The sequence below is a fragment of the Falco cherrug genome, chromosome 1 (assembly GCF_023634085.1).
Source record: "Falco cherrug isolate bFalChe1 chromosome 1, bFalChe1.pri, whole genome shotgun sequence".
Taxonomy (NCBI): domain Eukaryota; kingdom Metazoa; phylum Chordata; class Aves; order Falconiformes; family Falconidae; genus Falco; species Falco cherrug.
In genome coordinates this window covers 45,773,705-45,800,204 of record NC_073697.1, presented here as the reverse complement: position 1 = coordinate 45,800,204, position 26,500 = coordinate 45,773,705, and the positions used below count along the sequence as shown (strand labels likewise).

The 26,500-nt window shown below is 40.0% G+C and overlaps 1 protein-coding gene across 4 annotated transcripts in view; it reads left to right on the top strand.

Annotated features, from left to right (window-relative positions):
- The window catches only part of CTBP1 (C-terminal binding protein 1), a 251,664-nt gene that overhangs the window by 105,363 nt on the left and 119,801 nt on the right, over positions 1-26,500 (top strand). The gene's annotated exons all lie outside the window — the stretch shown is intronic.

Sequence of the window (26,500 nt, the reverse complement as noted above, 5' to 3'; positions counted from 1 at the left end):
TGGATTCAGTTTTGTACTTCTTTTCAGGACCTTTGTTTTGTTGTAACCTTATAAGGACAGAATTTGGTTCCCTGATGGCAAATCTGTGCAGGAAAAAAAAGTTGGTTTATTTTAGAAAGCTGTTTTAAAATACTCCAACAAGCCTGTCAGGAGGCAGAAATGGTAGTTATCTTGTATCATTGCTTGTGTCTTCCCGAAAATGTCAGTAAGTGCAAACCTTGTTCCTCTGGAAAACTTTTATCTCAGTGAAAGGTATCTCTAATTTAAATGAGTTAAAACCAAATAGAAAATGCTTTCACTGATGCATTTGGTTGGTGAGGGCAAAGCATCAGGTGCTTGTGCTAGGTTTATTGCATGAATGGTATTACCTCTGCAAACAAACAGTGACTGAGGTTTTGAACATGTCCCTTCCTGAAGGTCATGCATAAGAAGGCAAAAATCACAAAACGATGCCCCAAGAACAGCTTATGTTTAAATAAATACCCACTTTCTGTACTTGGTTCAGTGTCAGTAGGTTAACAGCTCTCATTCCCATGTTGCTTTTTGCAAGGGTGACAAGGAAAGACTTGCTAGCTATTTTAGAGAGAAATGAGCATCTCTGTTGGCAGCTCTAGCGTGGTGCCTTCTGCTTGGGTACCTGGAAAATGGCTCATGTGCTGTGGGAACAAAATCTGTGTTTCAGATCCCAGGTGTGTTTGTGTAGCCTGTTTTTATTATGAGGGTCCTTTCTTCTGAACTAGAAGTTAACCTTGTTCCAGCAGCAGAATGCCAGGGTCAGTTTTAATCTGTAATATTGCCCTTGCAAAAATCAGTGTAAACAAGAAGTGCATCATGGTTCCTCAGAATCTGTAGACAAGAACATTTTAACATTGTTACTCACTATATTAAGGTCATTTTTCTGGTTCCTTGTCATCCTTCAGGGAACAGAACGATGTGTATTTCCTCTTACAATGAAAGAATGTTTTCTGATGCATCTAAACTGGTATGCACTACTGTATTTGACATACGTACTGGTGAATTTTATATCACACTTGAATTAATATGAAAAATAAACACATTTGATTGAGACTGAATAAAGCCTTTTTCCTCTGGAAAGAGACCATAGTCTATATTTGTGGGGTTTTTGGGTTTTTTTTTTCCCTATTTTCTTCTTATTCTTCAAATAATTGTAGTTGCATGTTTCTCCTTTCTCAATATTTGCCAAAATCTCCAGCAGTTCTTATTCTCTCATATCTCCTTCAGTCACGAGCCAGAAGGAAAAAGGAAGTCATCTTTGGAAAAGAAAACCCACAGGGCTCCATTCCCTTCCCACGCCCCATCATTTTCTCTCCACATTTTTGAAGATGTGAAGCAATTTAGATCAGCATTCTCCATCGTTCCTTTTTCCTAACCTAATTCCTCTTCTTGCAGAGAGAAACAAAAGGAAGATACAGAAGAGAAGTTGAAGAAGAAAGGAAAGAAAGAGAAAAAATAGTGGAGAAAATCAGAACAGAGTTGGCTTTCCTAAGAGGAGTTATCCAGGAAGCAAAACATGCAGCTTCCCTCCTCTTTTTTCCCCTGCTTTTAGCCCGTCCCAGATACTGCTATTTTAAGATAAGTGGGTCAGGTGAAAGGGCATAATTGATAGCGGTTGCACAGTTGCTGTGGGTATGGGAGAGCATAGTAAGAAGGGTGGATTCAAGGAACTGTTGGCAGTTTCTCAACGGGAAGCTCCCAGCTGAGCCCCAGGTTGCCGTGCCCACCTTCTGCCACAAGACGTTGGGCTGTGCCAGCCAGGTGGGAGCTGGATTAAAGTGGAAATAGAGCAGATGGTGAAGTGTGGCACATCGAGACTTACCGAATTTAGTATGGGACAGTATGTATTTGTGGGAGCAGTTGGGGAAAGGGTGGATCAACCCTTTGAACCAAACCATGGCGAAACAACTACTCAGGTACCCTGACGAGGGACATTAGAAAATGGGACATAGTATTTTATGGCAGTGATTCTGAGTTTTTAGTAAGGCGTATTTCTTCTGGCCCACATGTGCCTCCACTTTTTATTATTCTGCAGTGCTTTGTTTCCTCCGGTTGCTTGTCACGTAGCATCAGTGAGGCTTGTGTGGGATGTAGTGCACATGTCACAAGGACAGCGATCTGTGCATGTCTGCTGAGAGATTAACTCAATTTTAACATCTGAAGATAAGGAGAGGGAGGTAACACATGCGGCAAGTTACAGCTTGAGGATGCCACTGCAGAAGAACTTCTTCCAAAAAAGTGAGCTATAAACCATATAGTGACATTGCTGTCATAGACGATGGAAGGACACACTACTTGCATTGTTTGAATCGGCTTTCTGTGAAGCTTAAATTTTACTTGCTTTTGCTCTTCTTTTCCTGATGGAGCAAGGTTACTGTGGAACAGCTGTACTGCATCATGGTCAGGGAATAGTGCCATGTTTTCGAACGCTGCTGAAGTCCCCACCGTTCTTTGAGTTCTGGCATGCTGTCTTCTCTTAATCAGGTCGAGCCTATTGGATTAATATCCCAACAGCCTCTGTGCTTGGATCCTATGCCCCCGACATCACCTGCTTGTGGTACCACCAGTGCCTTTTTGGTTTTTTTTTTCAGCTGGAGAGCATACCGCAAGAAAAGCATTTATCTTGTTGAAAAGGAAATGCCTGAGCAGGAGCTTTTTACATCCCCATGACACATCCAACTTGGCCACCTTGAGAATTTGGTCGGTGAGAGCAGCATGTCCTGGTTACTGCAGCAGAGGCTCATAAAGATTTACTTCGTGCAGCTGGGACCTTTCGGGGCTGGCTGTTCGGAGACCACCGAACTGCATCCCTTGCTGGAAGTGGATTGTTGGTGTGGACGTTGTGCTTGCGGAGGAAAGGCAGTGTATGAGATGGCCATTCCCTGATGCAGAGCGGGAGGGCGACACCTTGGGAACATGATGTTTTGGTTGCCTCCAGGAAAACAGTAAATTCATGCTTTTAGATCTGTAACTCTGCCTGTGGGTGCTAACAGTGCAGAGTAGCTGGCTACTTGCATCTCTTGCTTTAAGCTGTTGAATGCAGAGGATCAGGTAGAAGAGTCTGAGGGGCTGGGATTTTTTTTTTTTTTTTAGATCAAGTCTGGTTTTCACATTTTAGGACATATTAGTAAACTTCATCCTGCCACTTCTCCATATGGGTCTAATGTTATGGGATTGAACCTTTGTCCTTTTCATGGAAAATAAAAAAGACAATTCACTCTGTGGCTGTACTCATGTGATGATATCTCAAACCGTTTAACCAAAATATCTTTATTGATGTGTTTTGGAATATTTTGGGATTACTGTTAAAAAAGCCTCCCAACTTTCTGAAGGATTTTGAAGGCAAAAATTAATTTCTTTGAAAGCAGTGGCTCAGTCATCGGCAGGTCTGTTCGGACAACAAGTGTACATGCCCGCACAGGGGCACATTTGATTGTCTGATAGGCATCAGTAACTGGTATTTTCCTTCACAAAAGACCTTCTTGCTTACTACTGAAGACCTATATAGTCCATTCTTTCAAAAATAACATCTGAAAAGTGCTTTAGAAACGTTAGTTATCAAAGACAAACTTCAGAACATTTTAATTTTTCTAAATTGTGGTATCAGTACAAAGGAGATAAATTGGAGCTGAAGGATGCTTTTCAGTTTCTCTCTGGTTTATACAAAACATTTGTGCATCTGTATTTTTTTCCATATGTTGAAAGTGCCATATGGAGAGGTCACTCTGTATTTCAACTTGCAGATGAAATAGGCTAGGAGTAGGAAACGATGCTAAAGCAAATGGTTTTTCAGCAGAAGACCCAGAAGTGCATTTGTCACTTGATGGACATATATGCCGTAGACTAATAACAATGATTGGTGGTATTGTAATGAAGAGACATTGGCATGGGTTTTTTTGTTAAGAGGAAAAAAGATTACATATTTAGACATAATGCTGTCTATAAAAACCAAAAAGCTTGAGGGCAAATACAGCAAGCCAGTAAATGGTTCCTTGTGGATCCTTAGTAGGCAGAAAATGTAGGTGAGTAACTCCAATTACATATTTTGCGTGCAATGGGGAAAAAAAATCTTGAGTTGTGCCTGAGTCACTAAAACTAGTGAAATGGAAGGGCTTAAAGAGAGATGATGAAAACAGAAAGGGAAGAAAATAGCCAAGTAGCAGTGTTTGGCAGAGGCTTGATGGGGGAACGTGGCTCTCATAGAGGCCACTGGGAAAACGTGTAGTACGTGACTTCAAGGTCATAAGAAAGAATTTTGTTCCTCATCGGTTTTTAAATTTGCAAAGTAGCAGTAGCACAACTTACATCTAGCCAAAAAGGCCCAGGAAGACTGGGGGACAAATTTCTGATGATGCTTTGCTGTGAAGCAATGGCCTGATGGCATTATCTGCTGAGCGGAGTAATTGGAGGCTGCTGAAGTCTCAGGGGAGGATAGAGAGTGAAGTGATAGTTCTACTGTGATCTTATTGAATGCACATTCTGTACCTCCGCAAAATTTAAAATTAGTTTCATCTTGGAGAAACACAGAGTTTGAGCTGTCAGCATGAAGATGATGGAGTTTGCTCAGATCAGAATGGATAGAGGAAAAAGCAGGACATAACTTCTGAGCCTCAGTTGATGTTGGAAGAGGAGGACTCATTTCTGGGAAGGGAGGGTTGTCGGAAATAAAATAGAAGTAGGAAGGGATAGCCTTGGGAAGGTCAAGGCTGAAAAAAACAGAAGTGGTTAATGAGGAGTTTGAGGAGGGTGAGACCATTTAGCCTTGACTACCAAACAAAGATAGAAACTTTGAGATAGATAGATATTTTTATTAAAAAAAAAAAAAAAAAAAAAAAAAAAAAGATAGGTAGAAACTGGAATATAGGGCTGGAAATCGAAGCCTGTTCTTCCTTAAAAATAATTTTTCTCTATGTTTTCAGACCTCTAATGGATTCGTTGTTTGAGAATGATTGTGGTTATTTTCTTTTTTGCACACACCCCGAACGCCCCATTCAAGCTGAAAATAGAACTTTATGTAACAATAAGAGAGATGAAGTTTATTTCTTAAAGGAGATAAGGAGATGTTTAATGCTAACACGTCAGGACAGTGTTTTGGTTTTGTTTCTGTTCCATTCCTCCAACCAAGAAAAGTCACTTGAAATTTATCATTAAATCTGAGGGACAAAAATGTTTTCTCAGCAGAACATGGTGTCAGAACTTTGACTTAGAAAGGAATTGTACAATTCCATGCTGTATTTTTCCTTGACTTGCAATCCACTCGTCACAATATGTTGTTCCCATTATAAGCCCATGCTTCTGGAAATCCTTTTTTTATATATATTTTTTATATATAATTTTTTTTTTTTTTTCATCACAGGATTTTCAAATAGAGTATATCTGCTCACTATGATTTCAAAGCAGAGAAAGAGACTTCCTAGGGCATGTTCTAGCCTTTCTATTTTGGTAACAAAGATCTGCAACTTGGTGGTAGAAGGCAAATGATTCATTTTATCAGGAAAATGCCACTTTTCTAGGTGGTTGTCAGGGCATGTCTAAAGCAAATATATAAAGATTAAAAGCAGCCATCTTACGTAAATGTTCAGCAGGACTATGGGAAGCAGATACTGGCTCAACAGTCGAGAAACTTTGGATGCGTTGCAATAGATATCTTGCCCTATATATTTCTAAAGTGGAGGGGGCTTGTCAATTGTGGGGCTGGTTGTGAGGAAGTATCTGAACGTCGTCATGTTATATGGGGATTCAGAGAGCAATAAACAAAATTTTGCCTGGGTTTCCATGGCTTAAAGAAGCCTTGCGTAACTGCAATGTAATTTTTTTCAAGCAAACCGGGACGCAGTGAGAGGGGATATTAGTTAAAGCTCCTAGTGACTGGAGGAGTTGTGAAAATGCTTTGGAAAGTTGCTGCAGTTTATCAGCAATATATTTTGGTGAATAAACGATGGGGAATTCTTTATACTTCCCTCATGAGTCATGAAAACCCCTACAAGAGGCAAGGGAATAGCAGCTGTGTTTTAAATCTTACATGTTGTTCCCTTTTAATTTGGCTCTGTGTCTTTCTAATTAAATATTGGCTTTACGTAAATTTATATTATATCAATTGGTTTTACATATATATATAAATTAGGTCAGGATAACAAATGCAAGAAGTGTTCACTGATAAGCTGTAGACAAATAATTTTTCAGAGATGTATTAGAAATATTTTCATGAGCCTTTTCCCCTCAGTTTTGGTGCTTTTCCAGAAAGAAGTCATTGCCTCTTTTATTCATAATTTAGCGTGATTATCTGTCATTGTCACAAAAGGGTCTGACAGAAGGTTGTCCTAATATGAAAGGCTTTTTGGCTGGTGGTGGTAGGAGTCTCCTGCTGCTGGTCCATCAGGCTGCAGGAGCAGACCGATGCACCAAATTCCCACCTGCTCATGGTGGAAACAATCTCACAGGAGCCTTTGAACCCAGTTTATTGAGCACTTTATTGGATGTAGATCCACTCTTCCGAAGTTACTGTTTAAATTTGGAAACTCCAGTTGACTTCCTTCCCACCTGGTCCAGTGCTAACCCTTTGCACTCATCCAGCAGCTTTGGCATTGCTGATCCCCTGCTCCCTTAGGAAAAATGAATTTTGATTTTCATTTTAACTCTTAGTAGACCAGGTAAGAGAAAAGAACGGATACAGGCTCTCCATGGTACCATTCCACCTTTTTTAACACCAGAAATACACAGCTCAAGACAACTACCATTAAGTCAATACACGTTTTCTTCGGTTAGCTTTGTTACAGTACTAGTTTATTTTTTTGGGGGGGAGGATGTCAAGCCCTATAGAGGAATCCAGCATTTTTTGCCCAGGTCCTAATTTCATTTATTAGGTCTTTTTACAAATCTGTTTTTGTCTTGATCCAATTAGATCACTTGATGGTCTGTCAGCAATTTCGTACTATCTTCATCCTACCTAACCCCAGCACTTCGCAGGTGCCTCAGGGAAGGTTCATCCTGTTGATAAAACCTACTGTGCTAATGAGGCACTAATCCATGCTGATTTATTTAAGCATTGTAAATGGCTTTACATCTCTTGGCTGTTTTGATCACTAGCTGTTAATAAACCTTGACCACAACTTAGATTTGGTCTTCTAGTGATTTGTGTTGCAGCGTCTGTCTGTCACCAGTGGTACTATAGCTTCGTGGCATTGCCTGGGCTTCTTGACCACAAATCGTCAGTAAAGAGCGGTAAGCTAATTGCATTTTAGAGCCCTGTTTTAAGAAGATGATTGGGTTGGACCAGATGATCTCCTGTGCTCTTTTCAACTGAAGTCATTAGAAGATTTTATGCAAAGTTTTTTTTTTTCTTAATCCTTTGGCAGTTGCTGTTCCTCTGGTTGTCAGTGGTGGTGTGTGGATCTAATGCCATTCCTGGGTGTTCAGGAATGTTTAGTAGACCAGTATTTATTTATTTATTAATCACTACTAATACTTACTTTGCCCCATTACCAACATAACCAGTGGTCATCTTTTGTTCATTTATCATAGAATTGACTGAAAACTAGGTCCACCACAGAGGTTGCTCTGCTCAGGCTCCATAAATCTGATACTGTATTTCCTTAGCTGCATGCCCTCGTTGTATGAGATCCTTACAATATCTACTGCAGAGGCTGGAGTTAGTTTTTGGGGGATTACAGGTATGCTCCTTGTCAGGTTTTGCATCTTCTTGGTGCTGTCAGTCCCTCTCTCGAGCGTCCCACCTCTTCACTTCCACAGCTCTAGCAGTTGGTGTTTTTCAAGCGTTGCAGCAACCCAGCCGGTATGATTTTGGTTTTTTTTTTTACCTGGGTGTAGCATTTTTTCAGAGAGATGAAATTTGAAATTTGAATTTATACTTGTTAAATGCATTTTTAGGTAGCTAAATCACTTTTCCACTGAAGGTTGTAATGCAGGGAATATGCGAGCCACTGATGCCAATCTGATGGCAAGCAGGTTTTTGCAAGAATGATGATGAACACTATGCAGAAAGATGAAAAACGTGTCTTTTAATAAGGGGGGAGGTCCATGGCATGGTTGGGAAGCACTGCATTGTCTACCCAGTGTATGAAGCTGGGCGGAGGGAAGAGTGGCTAGGGAGGGTTTGTGCCTCAATCTTGCTGGCAGAAGATGTGTCCCATCATCTGTACAACAGTGTGTGGCTGGATGATTTGCCTCTTGGGTGCGGAAAATGGGTAGGGTCTCTTGGAGCATCAGGGGCATGTGGGACAGAAAGCAGAGGGGAAGACCGAAAAAAATAATTAGAAGTTGACTTTGGCATCTATTAGAATTTAGGAAGTGATAAAATGCAAATAGAGGCAGTTGCTGGCAATTTAAGGTTGCTGTGTATGTCCCTTTAGTCATACGCGTGTCAGACCAGAGACTCACATTTATTTTTAAACACATTTATTCCTAAAAACTGGATACTTGGTCTCTTAATTTCTTCAAAATTCTGTATCATTTGCACAGTGGGTTAGTCTCTGGAGGGCCTAGAGTTTGAATGACTTGACTTGATAGTAGATGTAATTTCAGGGCAGTAATGCCTACCAAGGATAGGAAGAATGCTGTGCTTTAGTAGTTACCTTAATTTTGTGTATGCTTGTTTCCAGGGAGGTAGAGGAATCCATATCTGTGTCTGTCCTTTTCATGAAGGATATGGAAAATCTTTTTATGGTAAATTTTAAAGGAAGATACTTGAAAAAAAAAAACTAATCCAAGAAATTGCAGATCCTTTACTTTTGTTGGGTTTTGTGAGCTTGACCTAGTTTTCAATATCTTTGCAGCTTGCAGTAAAAAAAAAGAAATGGGAAAAAAAAAAAAGAAAAAGAGAGGAAAAAACCTCGTATCAAGAATTTCATTCTGGAGACATTCCAGCATGGGCTACCATTTCACATACATATTTAATATTCTTAATTCATATTGAGGGCAAAAAGAGCACTGTTACAATGTTACATATGACTTAGATTAAATATGCTGTTTAAATTGAGCACTCTAAAGGACACAGAAGTGTTTATAAGTTTATTTTTATTCTCAGTTGTTACTAGAGCTGGTTAAGGGGGTTGAAAAATGTCTCATTCGCAACTGTTTTTCTTCCTATTGCCAAATATTGTCATTCCCCCTTCTCCTCCCTGTGCCTTCAGGTTTTGAAAGGAACCAAAATTAATGTGCCTGTCCTTATTAATTATGTTTTCTATTTACACAGTATGATATAATGACAAGTTTTCTAATGTACTGATATCTTTATGTCACTGAAGCTGTGTGAATATAATTGTGCCTTTCTCTTCCTCCACTAAGTCCAAACTCCCTTGCTGTTTTTTTTGTTTTGTTTTTGTTTTTTAATTAGTGAGGTGGTATCTGGGTAATAAAGAGGCCAAAAGATATTTCTTGAAGATGAGGAGTCTTCCTTCTATTTGGAACAACTGGTTTAGCTGCAGGAGCATGAATGGTGCATCAAGGAAGTCACTGGTTGTGGTAGATGCCCTTAAAATGATGTTACAGCTGCAACTCTGACACCTGTTTTCAGTGGTGCACAGTTTAACTCTCAGATTTAGCTTCAAAAGCTTTTGAGTAATTTTTCTCTGTTGTGTGAATTACTTTCTGCTGATTACAACTTTTTTTTTTGCCTCTACTACTTGTTTGCTTGCCACATGTTAAAAAAATAATGGTGCAGGTTGAAACTAAAAATAAATTTAACAGTAGTCTACACAGATTTGTAGTGTATAAATTATCAAACTGCAGGGTCTTTTTGTAGGATTATTTTTAATGAGGATGATAGTGTTGATTTAACAATGTAGGTTTCCCTATGACATTTGACTTGATGCCATGCAACATTTTAATTAGGAAACTAGAATGATACAAAATGAACATGGTAAAGATTAAGTGGATTAAAAATGGGGAGTTCGTGCTGGAGTCCCGTAGAGAATAATTTTTTGTCTTAATCCTTATAGCCATTTTTGTCCATGGTACGGAAAAAACCTGTAAAAACATCTTTGATTATGTTTGTAGTTGAGACAATGATGGCAGTTACTGAAGAGGAGTCGTCATAGGCACGGATGGCTCTGGATCACCTGGTTTAATGGGGTTAATTTATGATTTAATACATTGAAAGATGAAGTCTGATGCGCAGAAGTAAAAGGTACATGTCATACAGCGGTGGGTTATCTCAATAAGCAATGACTCCGAATTAGGATGAGTTGGCAGATGAGCGTGAGTTTCCACAGCTTGCGTTACAGAGCTCTGGCCAAAGTGAGGTAGGTATTGCTTCTGTTCAGGCACAGGGAATTGCTTCTGCAGTGGGACTGAGCAGGGCTGAGGCAGGTGGGTCCTTCCATCAGGTGGGAAAAGTTTTGGGGAAGATGCTGAGGAATAATTTCAAGGCTTGGGAAACCTGTTATCTGAGGCAGAAGAGAGGTACTTTGATTCTCCAAGAGGAAAAAATAAAAGTTCAAGGTATCATAAGCTAGACAAGTTCAAGCTAGATATAAAGTGGTTGTTTTTAACCCCACGAATAAACCCTCAGTTTATCAGTGGGTGTGCAGAGGATGACTAACACAGCTGAGAGAGCAATGGGATGAGCGTGCAAGAGTTTGGGGGTGGAGCCAGGTGTCTCTGAGCAGCAGAAAGCAAAGGTCCCAGCATCCACAGCTCCCTGGGCAGGAGCTGTCAGTTACAGGAGCATCATCCAGGGCGTTCTGCATGGAAAGGAGTGGAAATGCTTTAACATGGAGTGTGTGTTGTAAAATGGAAACAGAAAAGGTGAGTGAGGGTGAGCTGTGCAGTGGCAAGCGGGAGAGGAGGGCTGCGGGGAGATCTTTTGCCATTTTCTGACTTTTTTTTGAAGGAGAAAGCAATAATGCCTTAAGAAAAAAGACACAAGCAGAAACCAGGAGAAGTCACATACGTCCTACATGTGGTGGGTAAAAGTTTCAGAATATGACAAGAGAAAAATGAGTGGCCAGGCAACATGCGTTGTGTTTCTGTTGCCTGCTGCACCTAACTTCGGGAAGCTTTGAGACCATTCCCTGAAAATCCTTAATCTTCAGAAATCATGTGTACTTTGGCTGTTCTTACCCTGAATTGCAACAGCTGAATGCCGCCTGCTGTGCTAGGGCTGGGACTGCTTAATTATGGAAAGCGACTGAATTCAGCTGCCCAGGGATCGGGGCGAGGAAAGCTCTGTTACGGCATCTTCAAATTTGCAGAGAGTTAAGAAAACACGATGGGGACTGATGAGCTGGATTCCCACAGCCGGTCCCTCCCCTGGGGTCCGTAGCAGTATGGGTGGTTTGGCATGCAAGTGAGATTATTATTTTTGTTATTGCTTTAAAGCTGATATTAAATCAGAGATTGTACAGGGGCTTCTGCCAACCAAAACAAAAACATTTACAATGTAAGTGGGGCCCTTCAGGGGTGCGTCAGAAATGAAAGTTTCCAAAATTATTCAAGTATACATGAAACAGCTGGAACTGCTTTGGGTTATGTTCCTGGTGTTTTGAAGGTAATGCTATAAAAATCAAATATGTTTATTAGTTTCTTAAGCTTTCTGCAAGAATTTCACTAGGATTATTTTATAAGCAGTTTGCATTCAGAGATCATCTATCCTTTTGTAAATAATGTCTATCGCAGTTTTGATGTCTGTATGACATATATCGCTGTAAACAAGTTTGAAATTAGAGATGGAATCTTCTACTGAAAATTAAAACCCAATTAATTTCAATTGGAAGGAAACAGGCACTTCAGAGAACTGTATTTTGAGAATGAGGTGTTTATTATTTTTTAAAAGCTTGGGGATATCCTGCTTTAAAGAAGTTGGAGTTTGCTGGCACACACCAGCTTTCCGTTCCCTCCTTTGTGCTGCGGAGTTTGGTCTTGTTTACGGTGCAGTCTTATTGCCTTTCTGTTTCTAAGGGATTTTTGCAAAGTAAAAGCAGTCCTGGGCATTTGTATTGATTAAATGCAATAGTGATACAATAAATGACATGAGCGTTGCAGGTAACCTCTGGATAAGTTCAGATCATTTGCAGAGAAGGAATAGGCAGGTTTTTGTTAGACCTTGCTTCAGATAGCTCTCTATATCTAATTAGGAGAATGAAAAACCCAGGCAGATACATCAGGAAATCAGTGTTAGTATTTTTAGTGGAATCACCGTAAAGTTTGCAGTTAACATTTTAGAAGGATGATCTATACTTGGTATTCATTGCAAGTCTTTACGGCACAGGCAAAGATTATTTTTCACTCTGGAATCAAATGCCATCCACTCTTTTCCTGAAAGAGCCTTTTGTAGGTATGTTTTAAATAATTGGAACGCAAGAAACACAATTTTTCTCTTTTTATGGATTTCCTAAAATACCTCTCATGAGCTATTTCTTGTTGTCTTGAGGGAGGAGGCAGTAAAGGAGTTGCCATGGCGATGCGATTTCGGTTCCATCACCAGTCAATACAGCAGTGCTATGTTATACGCTTGGCCCATCTGTTCCCCTCAGTGGAGACCCCATTCAGCTGGAGGTTTCTTTTGTGTTTGTAAAGTGGGGTAGTACGTGACCTTTTATTATAGGTGGAATTGCTACGTGGGTGGAAAATAACTTGGTTCAGATGTGGATGCTTTCTTTACAACGCGGGGTGAAAACAGTTCTAGGTGTTTTGTTTTTTTTTTAAATTCAAAATAAAATTACAAATATCTTTACAGATACAGGTTTTTTTTTATGAATAATCTGCAAGTCCAGTTTGGAATTGCAAAGTGCCCATTGAGCCCAGTGCTTGAACGAGCAAGTATATTCTGTATCATAGCACTGGTTGCAGTGTCTTACTTTTAACTAGAGCTGTCTTAAAGAATGTCAAGTCATGAGATATTTTTTTTTTTTTAGTTGCCAGTGGTACTTGCAGCTGAAAACCAAAAAAAAAAAAAAAAAAAAAAAAAAAAAAAAGAAGAAGAAGGCTTTTCCCACCAATGAAAACCCAAACAGTAGCACCATTCATTGCTAACCTGAAAACCTTCTGCCGTTCCCTGAGGCTTTAGCTTGGGAAGGTGAGAAGCACCCAGCGGGGATGGAGGCGTGCCTGGCACTGCGCTCTGCTCAGCCCTCCCGGCTGGAAGGAAAATCAATCACCGTTTGCTGGGGTTTTGTAACCCTGACCTTGGGTACATCCCAGTTGCTGCCTTTTGGGGAAAGACTTGTTTTCCTCTGTGCTTCTTGCCTAATTTCCCAAAAATGGAATCAATGCCTCTTTTTTTTTTTTTCCCCTTTTTTTTCCTCCCTGCATTCAATACCATCATATGGTAAATGTTCTTTGGTTTTCCACTTTAGGAAAAAAAAGGACTTTGTTTCCTTAAACTTGGAGTAGTAAGAGTGTGCATAGTAGTGGTAACATGGCAGACACAGAGCAAAGCAAGTCAAGCAACGGTGAAACTTTTGATCAAAAAAAAAAAAATATCTGAATTTAGGCAGACCTTAAAAACATTAAATGTGAAATACAGGGAAGTGCATTTTTTAAAAGGATTCAACTTGATGCAGGTGAAGGAAAAAAAGGGATTTCCCCGACACTTCTCCATCTTTTACATCTCTGCCTATTTGCTTTGTGGCTGAGGGAAGTACAGAACCAGAGTTTTCTGGATCTCGTTGGGTTGCAGCACGGAGGAGGGTGAGGTTTGGGCTTGGACCACGATGGCAGCAGCACTTCAGCAGAGGATGAGCTGGTTGCTTCTGTCGGCATGTTCTCTGGCGTTCACATGGGCTGTCATTGAATTAGCCCTTTCATCTGGGTGCAGATCCCTTTTGGGTCACCGGGAATGGCTGCTGGTGTACTGCTGTGCTAGTATTGACCCACGCAGGATTGGGGGCCTGACTGTGAGGGTCTTGGTAATGAGCTACATGGGGATTGAGACTGAAAAGGAATGGCTGTTATTTGTTACGAAACATTAATTGGGAATCATAAGCACTATCTCTGTTTTTTAATTTTATGATTTATAATAATAGAATCCGCATAAATGGAGCGTTATTGTATAGCAGCCTTACTCATCTCATTGAGCCTCATGCTCATAAAAGGTAACTAAATACAGACTGTGGTAACTGTAATTAATGAATAAGGGTGGAACATCAACTGCAATGGATCCATAACCAGTTGTGTCTGTTGTTTCACAGGTCGCTGGTTAATACAGCCGCTGATGTAGATGTAGAGCTGCCAAGGAGTGCCAGCCACCTCTTACTGCCTGCACCGCACCTCCACTCCAGGTGTAGAGGTGTTTCGACTCTGTCATTAGATGAGAGTTTTAATACAAAGCAGATGTGCTTAGTAACTTTGATTTTACCTATCTGGGCTTTAAATCTTCTGAGAACAGAGAATCACGGAGGCGCAGTGTAACTTAGTTCCTTTGGAGTTTTTTTTTAAAAAATGTAGTTGACTTAAGTTACAAAAACTTTTAACTTCCTGCAAAAGGAAAAATGAGGGTCACGCTAAGCCAATTAATGCTTTTTGTTGTTATTTCATTTGGAAATCACTTAAAAACCTGGTGTTTTAGTTGGATGTGTAGTACTTTTTGGTAATACCTCCTTGGTTTTGGTGCAGGTGGAGCAAGACTTGGGTAGTGACGTGTGGAGTTGATTCATCTCTCACTTTAATATTTAGTGCCTTCTTTTTGTTTAAAAGCTATATTGTCTGCAGTCTGCACAAATTTGAGTTGTCTAAAAGTCTGCCAAAAAACTGGTTGAGTAATAAGCATGTTAATATTCACATCATGGAACTGTATTTCATATTTTTTATATTCTAAAAATGCACAAGGGTGGGAAAACACATCTCCTTACCTTAAGAGAGACGTGGGGTCTGGGCTGCGTTTGCTGCAGTGCTCGCTCTGAACTGTGCCGTGGCAGGACCTTTGCTTTTTATTACTGATGCAGAATCTCTCCGTTGAAGTGGGGTTAATAATAGAGTTTCTGAGGCAATAGTTGACCCTTTGGTCAGTGAATGGAAGAACAGATTTTTTTAAAAAAAACCTCCAGCTCTGGGTGGTGGTAACTTCCAGTGGTGCCTGTTGGTCTTAGACCTAACTGCCAGTCATTAGCTGAATGTGTGCTAATGACTTACTCAAAAGATATGGCCAGTAGCATCATCAGACCTGGTTATATAGCAGTTTGGTGTTTTTTTTGGGGTTGGGTTTTTTTTGGTTGGTTTTTTTTTTAAATATGTTACAGCAAAAATTCCAAATTATTATAAAGAAATTCTGAACTGTCAAGAGGCATTTTTCTTCTTTTTCTTCTCCCAGTTCTTTTCCATTAAATGATGTTCTGGTTCTGTTAGGTATCTTTAGAACTGATATTTCTTCAGTTTCTCTATGCTTGTATCCAGGGCCCACCCAGAAGAAAACTAAGTACAGTAGTGTTTGTGTTTTTTTGATAACTTGCTAGGAAAAGATTTTCTGTTTGTTCTCTTACGATTTTAAAGTTACACTTGTCACTCTCCGTGGGCATCAGGAACCAGCAGCAGCTAAATGCAAACCAAAAATAGTTGTTGCAGGCACTTGGTTTTCATTTTTGTGCCATTAATTCCTTGTAGTTGCAAGGCGGATGAGGCAATGTATAGATCGGGGACATTTTCAGGAGGAAAGCCAGCTGGAGAGTTAAACTGCAAAGCTTTAGCCTGTACAGCACGCTGTGATACTGTTAACTGGACTCATAATACAAGATACTTCAGTTGTGTTAATAAAAAGCACAGCAACCACACAAGGAAATGTATTTTTTAAGACAAGTGCTTAGGCATATGCGTCAGTATGATTAAGTGTGGACTGAAATTGCTGAATAAGGATGAACTGTAGAAATGTGCTGTTTGAACATCCCTTTGAGTGTATTTTCCACCAGCCCTCATGGTCAGCGTGAGTTGTCACCTGTTGCTTCTACGCTTGACATTTCCCTTTGCTCATTATCATTCCCAAGAGCGAGACCTATTTGGCGTATTATTTAATAGTTGAGTAGGTAATAATTTATTTTTGGGATGTACTTAGAATAACATTCATTTTCTAATTTTGCACGTTGCTCCAAAAGAGTGGCTCTTCCATGGGCACAGGGAGCATCTCTGAGACCACTCGAGCTGTTGGCATTCAGCAAGCGCCACGTGGCATGAGCTGCCAGCTTCAGCATCCCAGCTGGACATGCCATGGCTGTGCTGGTGGCTGGGTCTGTGAGGGGAGAGCTGCTTGGCACGTGGGTGCCGGTCCCCTCCTCGGGGACCTGAGCACCAGGCTGGGTGACAAGCACTGCCACCATGGTAGTGGCATTTAGACCACCTTGACTTGGCAGACATTTTTGACTGGTTGCCACTGTTTGATTTAACACTATTAATTTCCAGCTTGTTGCTTTTTAAGAAATGATAATTCATTGAAAACATAAAAACATTTTTTCTTCTTACACATGTGAATTCCTAACCATCTCTGACTGCTGCTCAAGAGCTGTTTGCCAATGGCTGCTTTGTTTTCTTCACAGAAAAAAGTATAGATGTTAAAGTAGCTTCGGCAAAAATAAATTTCAATTAGTCTCTGCTTTGTTACCCGTTAGCACTTTTGGGAGAGCAGTTCAGCAAAAGAAACCAGAGTTTGTTAGCTTTGCCACTGGATATTGGTAAAGACGCTGGTGATGGACTCATCAAGGGGATGGATATGGAGAAACAAATAAGGCTTTTCATTGACCTGACTTCTGTCTAGGGAATCTCGTATGACTTGTATATAGCTGTTCGCACAAGGAAAGAAATCATCCATCCTGGCTTCTGTATGGAGAAAGCACCTGGAAGACACATTAAGTCATTTTTCTCCTAAGCTCATGACATTGTATCTCAGCTCAGATGAACTCACGCAGCGGTCTGTTGAGGGCAAGGCAGTGGAGATCACAAAACTATTTCTGGATGATAGTTGATAGTTTGATTCAATTTGAAAACAAGGTTGTTGAATGGCATTACTACAGCACTTACGGAGTTTATAAAAAATGAATTATAGATCAGATGGGGGATTATATTCGGAAATGTGCACTTATGCCTTGTGTGCTGTGGCAGTAAATACTTTATGAATGCAAGGATTTGAAATTAAACAGCTGGTAATAGAAATGTGACTCTACAATGCCAATTCCTGCCATTGAATTCAAAGAGGGAGACTTCCAAATACTTTTTTGTTCTACGCGTTATTAAGTAAAAGTAGTCTTTGTTAAGCAAATAGGCAAGAGACTCTTAAATACTTCATTAAAACTCTTAAATAATCCTCTGAGACATTGCAAGTACTTTCTCAACCATGTTCCTTTCCAGCATATTACAGGTGGTTTTTTTACAGTTTGTTATTCTACAACTTTACGAATGTTGGGAGTGTGGAATTTACTTAAAATGTCTTTTGACAAAGTTTTTGGATTTTGTACGCTTCTCTTCAGTATTGGGAAACTAACAGTTTTTACTTGCAGTTTTGTCTGAATTTTCTGCCAGCCATTCCATCCGAAAACCTGAAGCTGTGAAAGCGTGAGCTGTAGGGTAATAAAAACGTGTGGCTGAAGGGGACCCCACGTAGTATAGTGAAGCAAGCCCTGATGTAGCTGAAGTTTGCCTGAGCTGTTTGTAAAAAGGTCTCTCGCAGAAAGTCTGGGTGCAGAGCAGTGTCTTGGTTAGCTGGGGATCCCCAGAGCAGCAGAAGACACGGTGCTAGGTAACTGGTGTTGGCACCAGCGCAGGAGAGTTATGGTGGGTATCTCTGCGTCATATTTATTGGGTGTATTTTGCAGCTCCCATAAACCTACTGAGCTTAAGTATAACATAGATGAGTATGTAAATAAGTAAAACAGTTTAAATGCTGCAGCCCTTCCAAGGGCGGTGCTGAGTTCAGTCTGAATGAGCTGCTTCTGCATTAACCTGGCTTCTTGGGTGGCTTCCGCAGTTACCGCTGCCGGCCCTGGCAATGCTGTTACACATACCCCGCCTAATTCATGCATGTCACACATATGTGAAAGAAGGATGTCATTCTTGATTTATAAATACCAGTATCCTGTTAACATTAGCGTGTCAGTTGTTCATGTAAAATGGGCATCATGGAAAAAAGGAAAAGATACTGAACTTATATACATGTATATGTATATATAAAACATGTGCACACGTATATAAAATTAAATATATGAGTATATATAACCATTATATATATACACACACACATATATATAGCACCATTTTAGTATAGGAAACAAGAATTTATTCTGTCCCCAGAGCATGAATTATTGCAGGTAAAATAGTCCTCTGCAGCTAAACTGCTGCTTTGATTGCTGCTTGATGTGGAACATAAACTTGATTAATCAATGCTTTTATTAAGTTACTTGTAACTTACAATAAGGCTGTGTGATACCAGGTTTTAAAGGTGGGATTTTCAGTTACCCGAGTTTGAAGCATTTTCAAGAGATTTTTTTCATTACAAGTAAAAGTGCTCTTGATCCTAGTCATCTAATTTAAAGGTATAGTCATGTAATTAGTCATCTAATTTAAAGGAATAACAGCTTAGATAATAGGAAAAGTCTGTTCTTCTTATTGCAAGGTTTACAGTTGAATATTGGCAAGTTTTCCCAACTTCATTGTTTTTTCTTCTGAAATACTAGACCTGAGTGGGGAGTCAGTAGCAGAAGAATATCTGAGCAACCCCCAGGGGCCGAGTGGAGCAGTTCCAGATGCTGAAAAACTCTTTTTTTATATTCTTGTGTTTTGTAAGGGACCAGTTGCAGTAGTAAAATTCTTTAGTATATTTTAGGAAAACTTGTTTTAAACTTAACATTTGCACATGTGGAACCTCTTCTCCTGTACCTTGAATAAAGGCGGGCTAGGGGAAAGGATTCTTTGCTTAAAAAAATAAAAACATTTTAAAAAATGAAAAGGAAGAAAAATCCGTTTCTTGTTGAAGACTTTTTTTGAGTCTTCAGAATTTCATATACGCTATCTTGTTATTTCTGAAATTCTCTGTCAGACTTAATTCCTGATGAGATTCTTCATACCCATACCTACAGCTTTCCTTTTAAATCCGTGGAGAGCAATCTATTTTATATATGCCACCCTCTTCAGTCATCGCAGCCCTTGCAAACAGAATTAAGATTCCTCAGAAGGATGCAGAAAGAATGAAGAAAAGCAGTTTTTTCCCCAGCTCTCCTTACACCACTCTCTGCCACAAGACCAGCGTGCCACTGCCGAAGCTTGGCAGCTGAGTTAGCTGGGCAAAGCCTTTTCTGCTGGGATTCTTTTTTTCTTGTGGGGTGCTGGCATCTTTTCTACTGGTCGTCTCAGACAAGTACTTGGGTATTTTCCTGTAATCCAACAAGTACTTGCCAATTCCGTGTGTTATAGCTAATTTAGGCATTATCCTGTATTATGTATTATTATAGGTAACTCCTCAAGAGCTTGGGTCAAGACCATATCATTTTCTTTTGCTGGCCAGGAACAAATCACTGAAGTTGCTTATATTAATTTGTTTAGTAAACCCCCTATTTTGTTGTTTTTAATATTTATTAAATTGGTATTAAAAAATGCAAACTAAAAGTTAAATTTTAACTCAAGATGATCAGACGTTTCTCAGTACTGGGATGGCGCATACCTGGGTGCAAGGTGGAGGAGGGTGGTAGTGATAAAAGTTGCTGAATATCTCACACCAGAAACAAGCAAGCAGGCAGGCCAGAGGAATAAACAGTTGTGCCAAATATCATTAACGATGTATTTGTCAGCTGGTGTGGGAGAAATAATTGTTCTTGTTTTCCAGTGTGTCTGGTTTTCCAGCATCGACAGTGTTTGGTGGTTGTTGGCCGTTCCCAGTGCACAGTGGGAATATAGGTATAACGCTGGCAATGGTGCTGTGGGAAGCAAGTGAAAAACGCAGGAGCTGAGCTGCAGACTTCTCTTGGGTTATGGGTACCGTCTCCATTTATAGGGCTGCAGTTCGTACACATCTGCTTGTGTTGTTTCCTGGTTAAGCCAAGACCTTGACTGGCTCAGGAAATCAGGAAAAAGCATTTTACTTACCTGTAATTAACATTTTTGACACCTATAACCTCTGAGGTCTGGTTAATCAGGATTTCATCTGGTTTATTAGCTGTTTCTGGCTTTTTTTGTGTCCATAAGCATTTAGGTTCCACACTCTGGCGTGTGAGCTGGAGCCTCTGATTAACCATCCTGGATGCTAACTTTGGGGGTTTAATTATCTTGCTAAAAAACAGCACGCTGTTACCTTTTTAGAAACACATGCTCAGTTCTTACGCAGATGTTGTTCTTAAAATCTATTTTTGTAAACATTTTTTTTTTTTTTTTTTTGGCCAAGAGGTTCCTGATAGCTATTTATAGTTGTATGTGATTTCCTGGGGGACCAGCAGCAGTAAATCAAGCTCCATCAGTCAGGTATGCATCCTTCCTGCAGCTCGCAATTCTCATAAGAAAGTTGAAAGAATCGTGAATTAAATGACACTTAATTGGTAATAAATTTAAATTCATTCAGTTAATTTCAGTTTCTTCTGCTGCTTGGAAAGTAATTTTAAATGAAAGATGCAGAGAATTGCAGAGATCATGATGTCTCAGAAAATGCTAAAAGAAGGGTGTTGAATGATGCTTTTAACTGACGATTGAAAAAATTGGTGGAATTTTGTGGAATGGGTGAAAGGACTTACACTTTCTCCATCCATGACTTACAAAGCCAGTGGAGACTGAAAGGTTCATGTCACATCTCTGCATTTCATGCACACAGGTCAGCAGATTGTCATTACTTGTGGCTTAATACCTGGTTTTTTTTTCTTTTGGAGATGTATTGCTTCTTACTTCTGCTCAAGGAAACTGGGGCAAAAAGTAGTCATTTGTCTTTCTTTGTTGCTAAACTTTTTTGTTAGTCATCTGTGCCAAGGCATTAGTTTTCTCCAATTAAAGTCTGAATGTTATTTATCAACTGAGAGAGAACGAGATTTTGCAGAAGGAGGTAGCCATAATGTATATGTATACCATTCAGGAAACCTCAGTGGGCATATGCAAGTTCCAGTGGTGTAAGAACAACCTGGGGTTGAATCTCACCAGCATAAAAACATCGCATCTGCAGAAGTTTTCTTTCCTGCGTATATGGTTGAGAAGCTTCAGAAGTGAAAGACTCCACCTATACATCTGTGAAATGGGTTGGGTATTTTGGACACCGTACATATGTCTTGTAAGTTAATCATCCTCGGTGTCCATGTGTGCTCTTTATGGATCTGTGCAGGTTGTGTACCCTTCCAAAATAAGGGAAACTTTCTGAAAGTGTAAAGTTTTGGCCAGATGTCAAACACTGCAGTGAAGATGTTCTGGTTTATTTGGAGAGCTGCTCTTGTAATGGGCCTGACTGCAAATCCTGAAAGAAAAGTTAATGCATAAAAGTCCTATCTCCTATTTATCTGAAGGAGTTTTTTTCATTGGTTAGCTTCTGTTTATTTGAGGTGGACCCATGAGCTTTTATAGAGAGGGAAAGCTGATGGAGCATTTGTAACTCACACGTTGCAATCATTGGAAATCATACTTGCTTGGCTTTATGCTACTTTTCTTCTAGGGATTTAATTTTTAAATCCCATCTTTGGTTTTGTTTTGTTATGGGGAAGTCACTGTTCTATGTAGTGAAAGTTAAAGGTTTTGAAGCATTGAATTGTGAATTACCAAGTATTTAAGATTCTTTTTAAAACCAAGCAAAACACAAACCAGAAACCAGCCCCTTTTCCCATCAGCTGTGCTCTGTTATTAACTTCTTCAGGCTCCAACTAGAACATAAGAGGCAAATCAATAATTGCTGTTTAATAATGTGTTGGTAATAATACAGTTGCTGGACTGTAAAGGCTGCTATCAACCTTTCTCCCTTGCTGGAATTGTATTGCTTATGTGTCACAGGTAACTATCGAGTGAGTTATCTGTCGAGATCTGCGGTTTATTTTATGGATGGGTTTGATGGCCAGAATCAGAGAGAAAGCTTTAGATAACGAGTGAGGTGGCCAATTCAGAGATGCGCAGTGAGTTCATCAGCTCCTGTGTCATGTTATTTTACCAAGCAATTAACAACTGCTGTTACAAAAGAGTCAGGTATTTAAAAAAAAATCTCTCCCAGTTGCCCTGCAGCTGGATAAATAGCATAAAGCTCGTGCAGCTACTGAATCAAGTAACTTTAGGCTTTTTTAAATATAGCTGGAGCCTTTGCGTCGGTCAGCATCGGTGCTTGTGAAGTGAGGGGTGATGAATGGGGTTTTATGTGCTTTTGGAGCGAGGTTTGGAAGAATGTTTTGAGTTTCTGTGATTTTTATTGCTGACATTTTTGATAGAAAAAGCTTCTTGACATCTTGACGCTGTGCCAGAAGCCTGTGCAGGCAGTGCTCAGTTGACCTAGGGAGGGGGGAGTTGGGGAGCCCTATTGGCTGTGCCTTGTGCTTGTAGTTGGCTGGCAGCATGATGGGACATCAGCCTTGTCACCCTTGCTGCTGAAAGGTGGTTTTAATGATATAAAATGAGACTCTTTTTCACATTCTTGTTCTGAAGTGAAGTCTCTAAAATATAGTTTGGATCTCTCTTTGCAAGACCGTTCTTCCAAACATGCCATTTTGGGAAAGATCCTCAGGCTTACAAACATCATGTGTACCCTGTGAGCTGGTCCAGCCATTTCTGGGAGCTGGGTGGGATGACTGCGGTTGCATCGGTCTTTTTAGACCTACAGCTTTGCTGTTGCAATGAAACCCAGTAATAAATAACAGACTTCGGCTCTGTAAGCACCAGCCAGGCATTAGATGCTTTCTTGGCTTGATGACTTCATCTTTTTTTGGTACTTTATGCATATAATAGTGATATACTTGATTTTTTTTTTTGATGATACATAAATTTCCAACTTGTTTTAACTTCTTATTATGCATCAGATGTATTACTGCATACATCAAAAACCTTTTACTGAGCAAGCACTGAAGCTAACACTGATGAAAATGTTTTCTCCAGAGAAGCAACTTCCAACTGAATCAATAGTCAATCCGTGCCAATGATGCTGGGCTGTGTTGGGGAAGGGAGGGAGTCAGTGGCATATTCAGGAGTGGGGAAAGGAACATTTTCTGAGGAAAATTTCTAAATTACATTCTAAAGAAGAGTAAATTTTTGCACAGATGTTAACGTTGGCTTCAGGTGATTCCTGGGGATATGCTTCCACGTTGTGTAAAGAACAAATTTGGCTAATGAAGTAAAACAGTGTATTTATTAAATGCAAAAAACCTGAATGCCAGTGCTAAATTAAGGTTGAGAAATGAAACAGATTAAAACTTGTGGCATCTAATGCTACATTAACTAAAACCATTAGCATGACTAGTTAGTGTTTATTTAGAAGTAAATATAGTGTGTTAAAATTTAATGAATGCAAAAAATATTGCTGAAAACACTGCATATGTGAAATGAGATGGAGTTAATCTTGGTCTGAGAGTCCCTTGCCCGGTGGGGTTTGCATTTCATATATTGCTTTTTGGAAGCATGCAATTGATAAACTTTTACATTTTTTTTTCCAGTGTATCCTCTTTCTTCTGTAAAGGTGATTTAGAGTATACAAATGCACATGGGATGTAATTACAAGAAAATTAGTAGTTGTTATTGTGCAACTGAGCCCATCAGTATGTGCTGCAGTGGGCTTCGCTTAAGTACTTGTGATTAGAAATTTTTCATTTCCTTTGCTGCTGCAGAGTTTCCCTGGGTTTATTTCCAACTTTCAACACCTCTTTCCTGAATGCATTTTAATCTTTAGTTCTGTCTGCATTAAAAAAAGGGGAAATGAAAATTAAAAAAAAAAAAAAAAAAAGCGCCTGTAAGAAGTGTGAAACATAAACAATAGTTTAATGAAGGAAGGACCTGGCAAAGGTTTCTGTGTCTGCTTATATTGCAAGTGGCTTTTTGTTCAAAGCACCATGAAATACTATGCTAAAGCTGTTTTGAACTTTTAAGTGTAATCAGGCCAATTGTCTAAAGATACCGGCAGTCATCCTTTTTTATCAAGTTCTGTGAAACAAACCAAATGGGATGTTTGTTGGGGTTTTGTGGTTTTTTTGTTCAGAGAGCAACTTTTTAATCCCATAAGCAGTTCCAGTTGCAATGTTGCATTTTATCTGTGGTGAGCGGAACTAACTAGGAAGTGGTTGGGCTGATTTTACTCAGTTTTCAAAGTGTTTGCTTCACATGAAGCGGTTTGTCCTCGTAGTGCACAGAGCATCTCTGTCCGTAGGCCCGGGGGGTGCACCGCAGGAGGGGTTGGGTGGATGATGGTGGTGGGAGCTCCATCCCATGCTGCAGAAGAAACCACAATCTTGAGAGCATCTTCTGCAGTAGGAGTGCAGGGCAATATTATTAAGTGTATGTACCTCTTCTGCTCCTAGCAGGATGAAGGACAGTGAAAACGAACCAATATTAGGTACAACAGTTTTTTCCAAGAGGCCAATTTACAAATACTGCAAGAAATAATTTCATCAAAACAGTTGCAAAGTTGTATCTTGTTTAATACCTAGCTTTTGCACAAAAATAAGGTACAGCCTTCTAGCTAAGCTTGTAATTGCTGTTTGTGTACATCTCAAAGTTAATGTTATGTGATACCCAGCAGGACTTAACTGCTTGTGTGGTAGTGGCTCGAGGACCTGGGACCTTCTCTGTTTTCTTACATCTACCAAATAGAATTGTGCTGGCGTATTGTAAATCAAAACTGCAATAGAACGGCTCTTTTTCTTTTAATCAGGGAGGATTTTAAATTCTGAAGGTAATCAAAGTTAAACTGCTGCAAGCCCAAAGGGGGGCTCTCCATGCCCACCTGTAAACGGATTCTCCCCACTGAGAGCAATGGGGACTTCAGCGGGATTTCAGTGATGAGTTGTGGTGGGGCTGCTTGCAGGTGAGCCTGCCCCAGGGCAGGTCCCAGCAGTGGTCCAGGGTGCTGTGCTGTGGGTGAGGTTATCATTTTTGACTAAAATACATCCTCTTGCAGTTCAAAATCTGTTATTTTCCTAAACCAATGAACCTATTTCTGCTTCCAAAGTCTACAAGGAACAAAGGCTGATGGAAAACCTCTGCTCCCATCCGCTGCTACCTTCAGCGATGCAGGTGGGGTGCAATATACGTCTCTCTCCAGAAGGATGCTGTCTGTGGGAATTGAGACTGGGATGCAAGAGGTGAATTATTAAAAGGAAGATGGCAACAGAGGAACGAGCTCTGCAGACTACAGGAGCACAGCAGTCCCTTCCTTACCTTTATCACAGAGCTATTTTGGTAAAATGTGTTATTTATTTGCAGCTATGTGAGGCATTGAGGACTGTGTAGCAAATGAAAGCAAAAGCTTGTCTGTGAAAGGTACATGGCTTAGAGCAGCATGTTGCTGTCATTATCTGTACTATCGGGTGTCTGCACTTAGAGTTGTCATGTAAGTGGTTTGAAAAAAAAAAAAAAGCTGCTGTATTTGGGCTCTGCCTGCCACTTGTAGCTGAGGGTTTGGCAGAAATGTTTTTCTTAACTGAAAAAGTTACTTAAAACAGTATAATTGAAAATGAGGAAGTGGATTTGTCAGAGGGGCTGTGGCCCCTGAGGCTTTGCCCTCTCTCTGTCCCCGCTGCCCCACTCCATGTGGGGTATGCAGCGGCCTTCGGTGCTGCAGCTGCAGCCAGCCGTGCTGTACAGTTCCACGTCCAAAATGTTTGCCCTAATTGTTTTGCTGATGTTATTGCCTATTCACAGAGCCTTGGCCTCACAAAACCCCCTGTGTCACAAATGACTTTTTTTTGCTATGAATGTTAAAATTTTCCAGGCAGAAAGGGGTTTGGGGTTTTTTTTGGTTGGGTTTTTTTTGTTGTTGTTGTGTTTTAAAGTGTTCACACTGGAGGAATTATCCTCAAACATTACTTACATACTCAACATCATCAGGCTGACTGACTGTGAAAGGAGCCGGCAGATTGGGAAGACAGGTTCAGAAGTAGTCTCTGAACTGTTGTGTGTCCTGTCCGTGTACTTAGTAGAAGTGACAGGTTTAAGGGGCATTGCTGGGCACCCCTATATCTTTGGATTAGTGCAGACACCTCCCATATTGGCTGTAGAGAAGATGTTTTGATGAGAAGCTCATGTGAGCAGTCAATAGTAGAAAAATCAAAGGTAAGCAGTATTGATCTGGAATGACAATAAAACAGAGTCTTTTGTGTGCCAGGTATAACTGCATGGCTGGAGCTGTTGCAAAGGTGTCAGCCTGGGGCTTATGAGAAAATAACAAGATAAAATTAATTATCTGAATTTTATTTTTAATTTTTTGTTAATGTGCAGTATTATGCACGTATGTCTTCCTTGCGCTCTTCCATGCCAGGCTGATATTTCTGCAAGTATGTTAAAATTTCATTTATTTCCAAGCTTAAAACCCCAACAATAGTGCATCACTTTAAAGTTACCCTGTGAGGCAGTTATATATATTTAATAGTCTTTTGTAAACGTCTGTCAGATCCTGCTGCTCCAA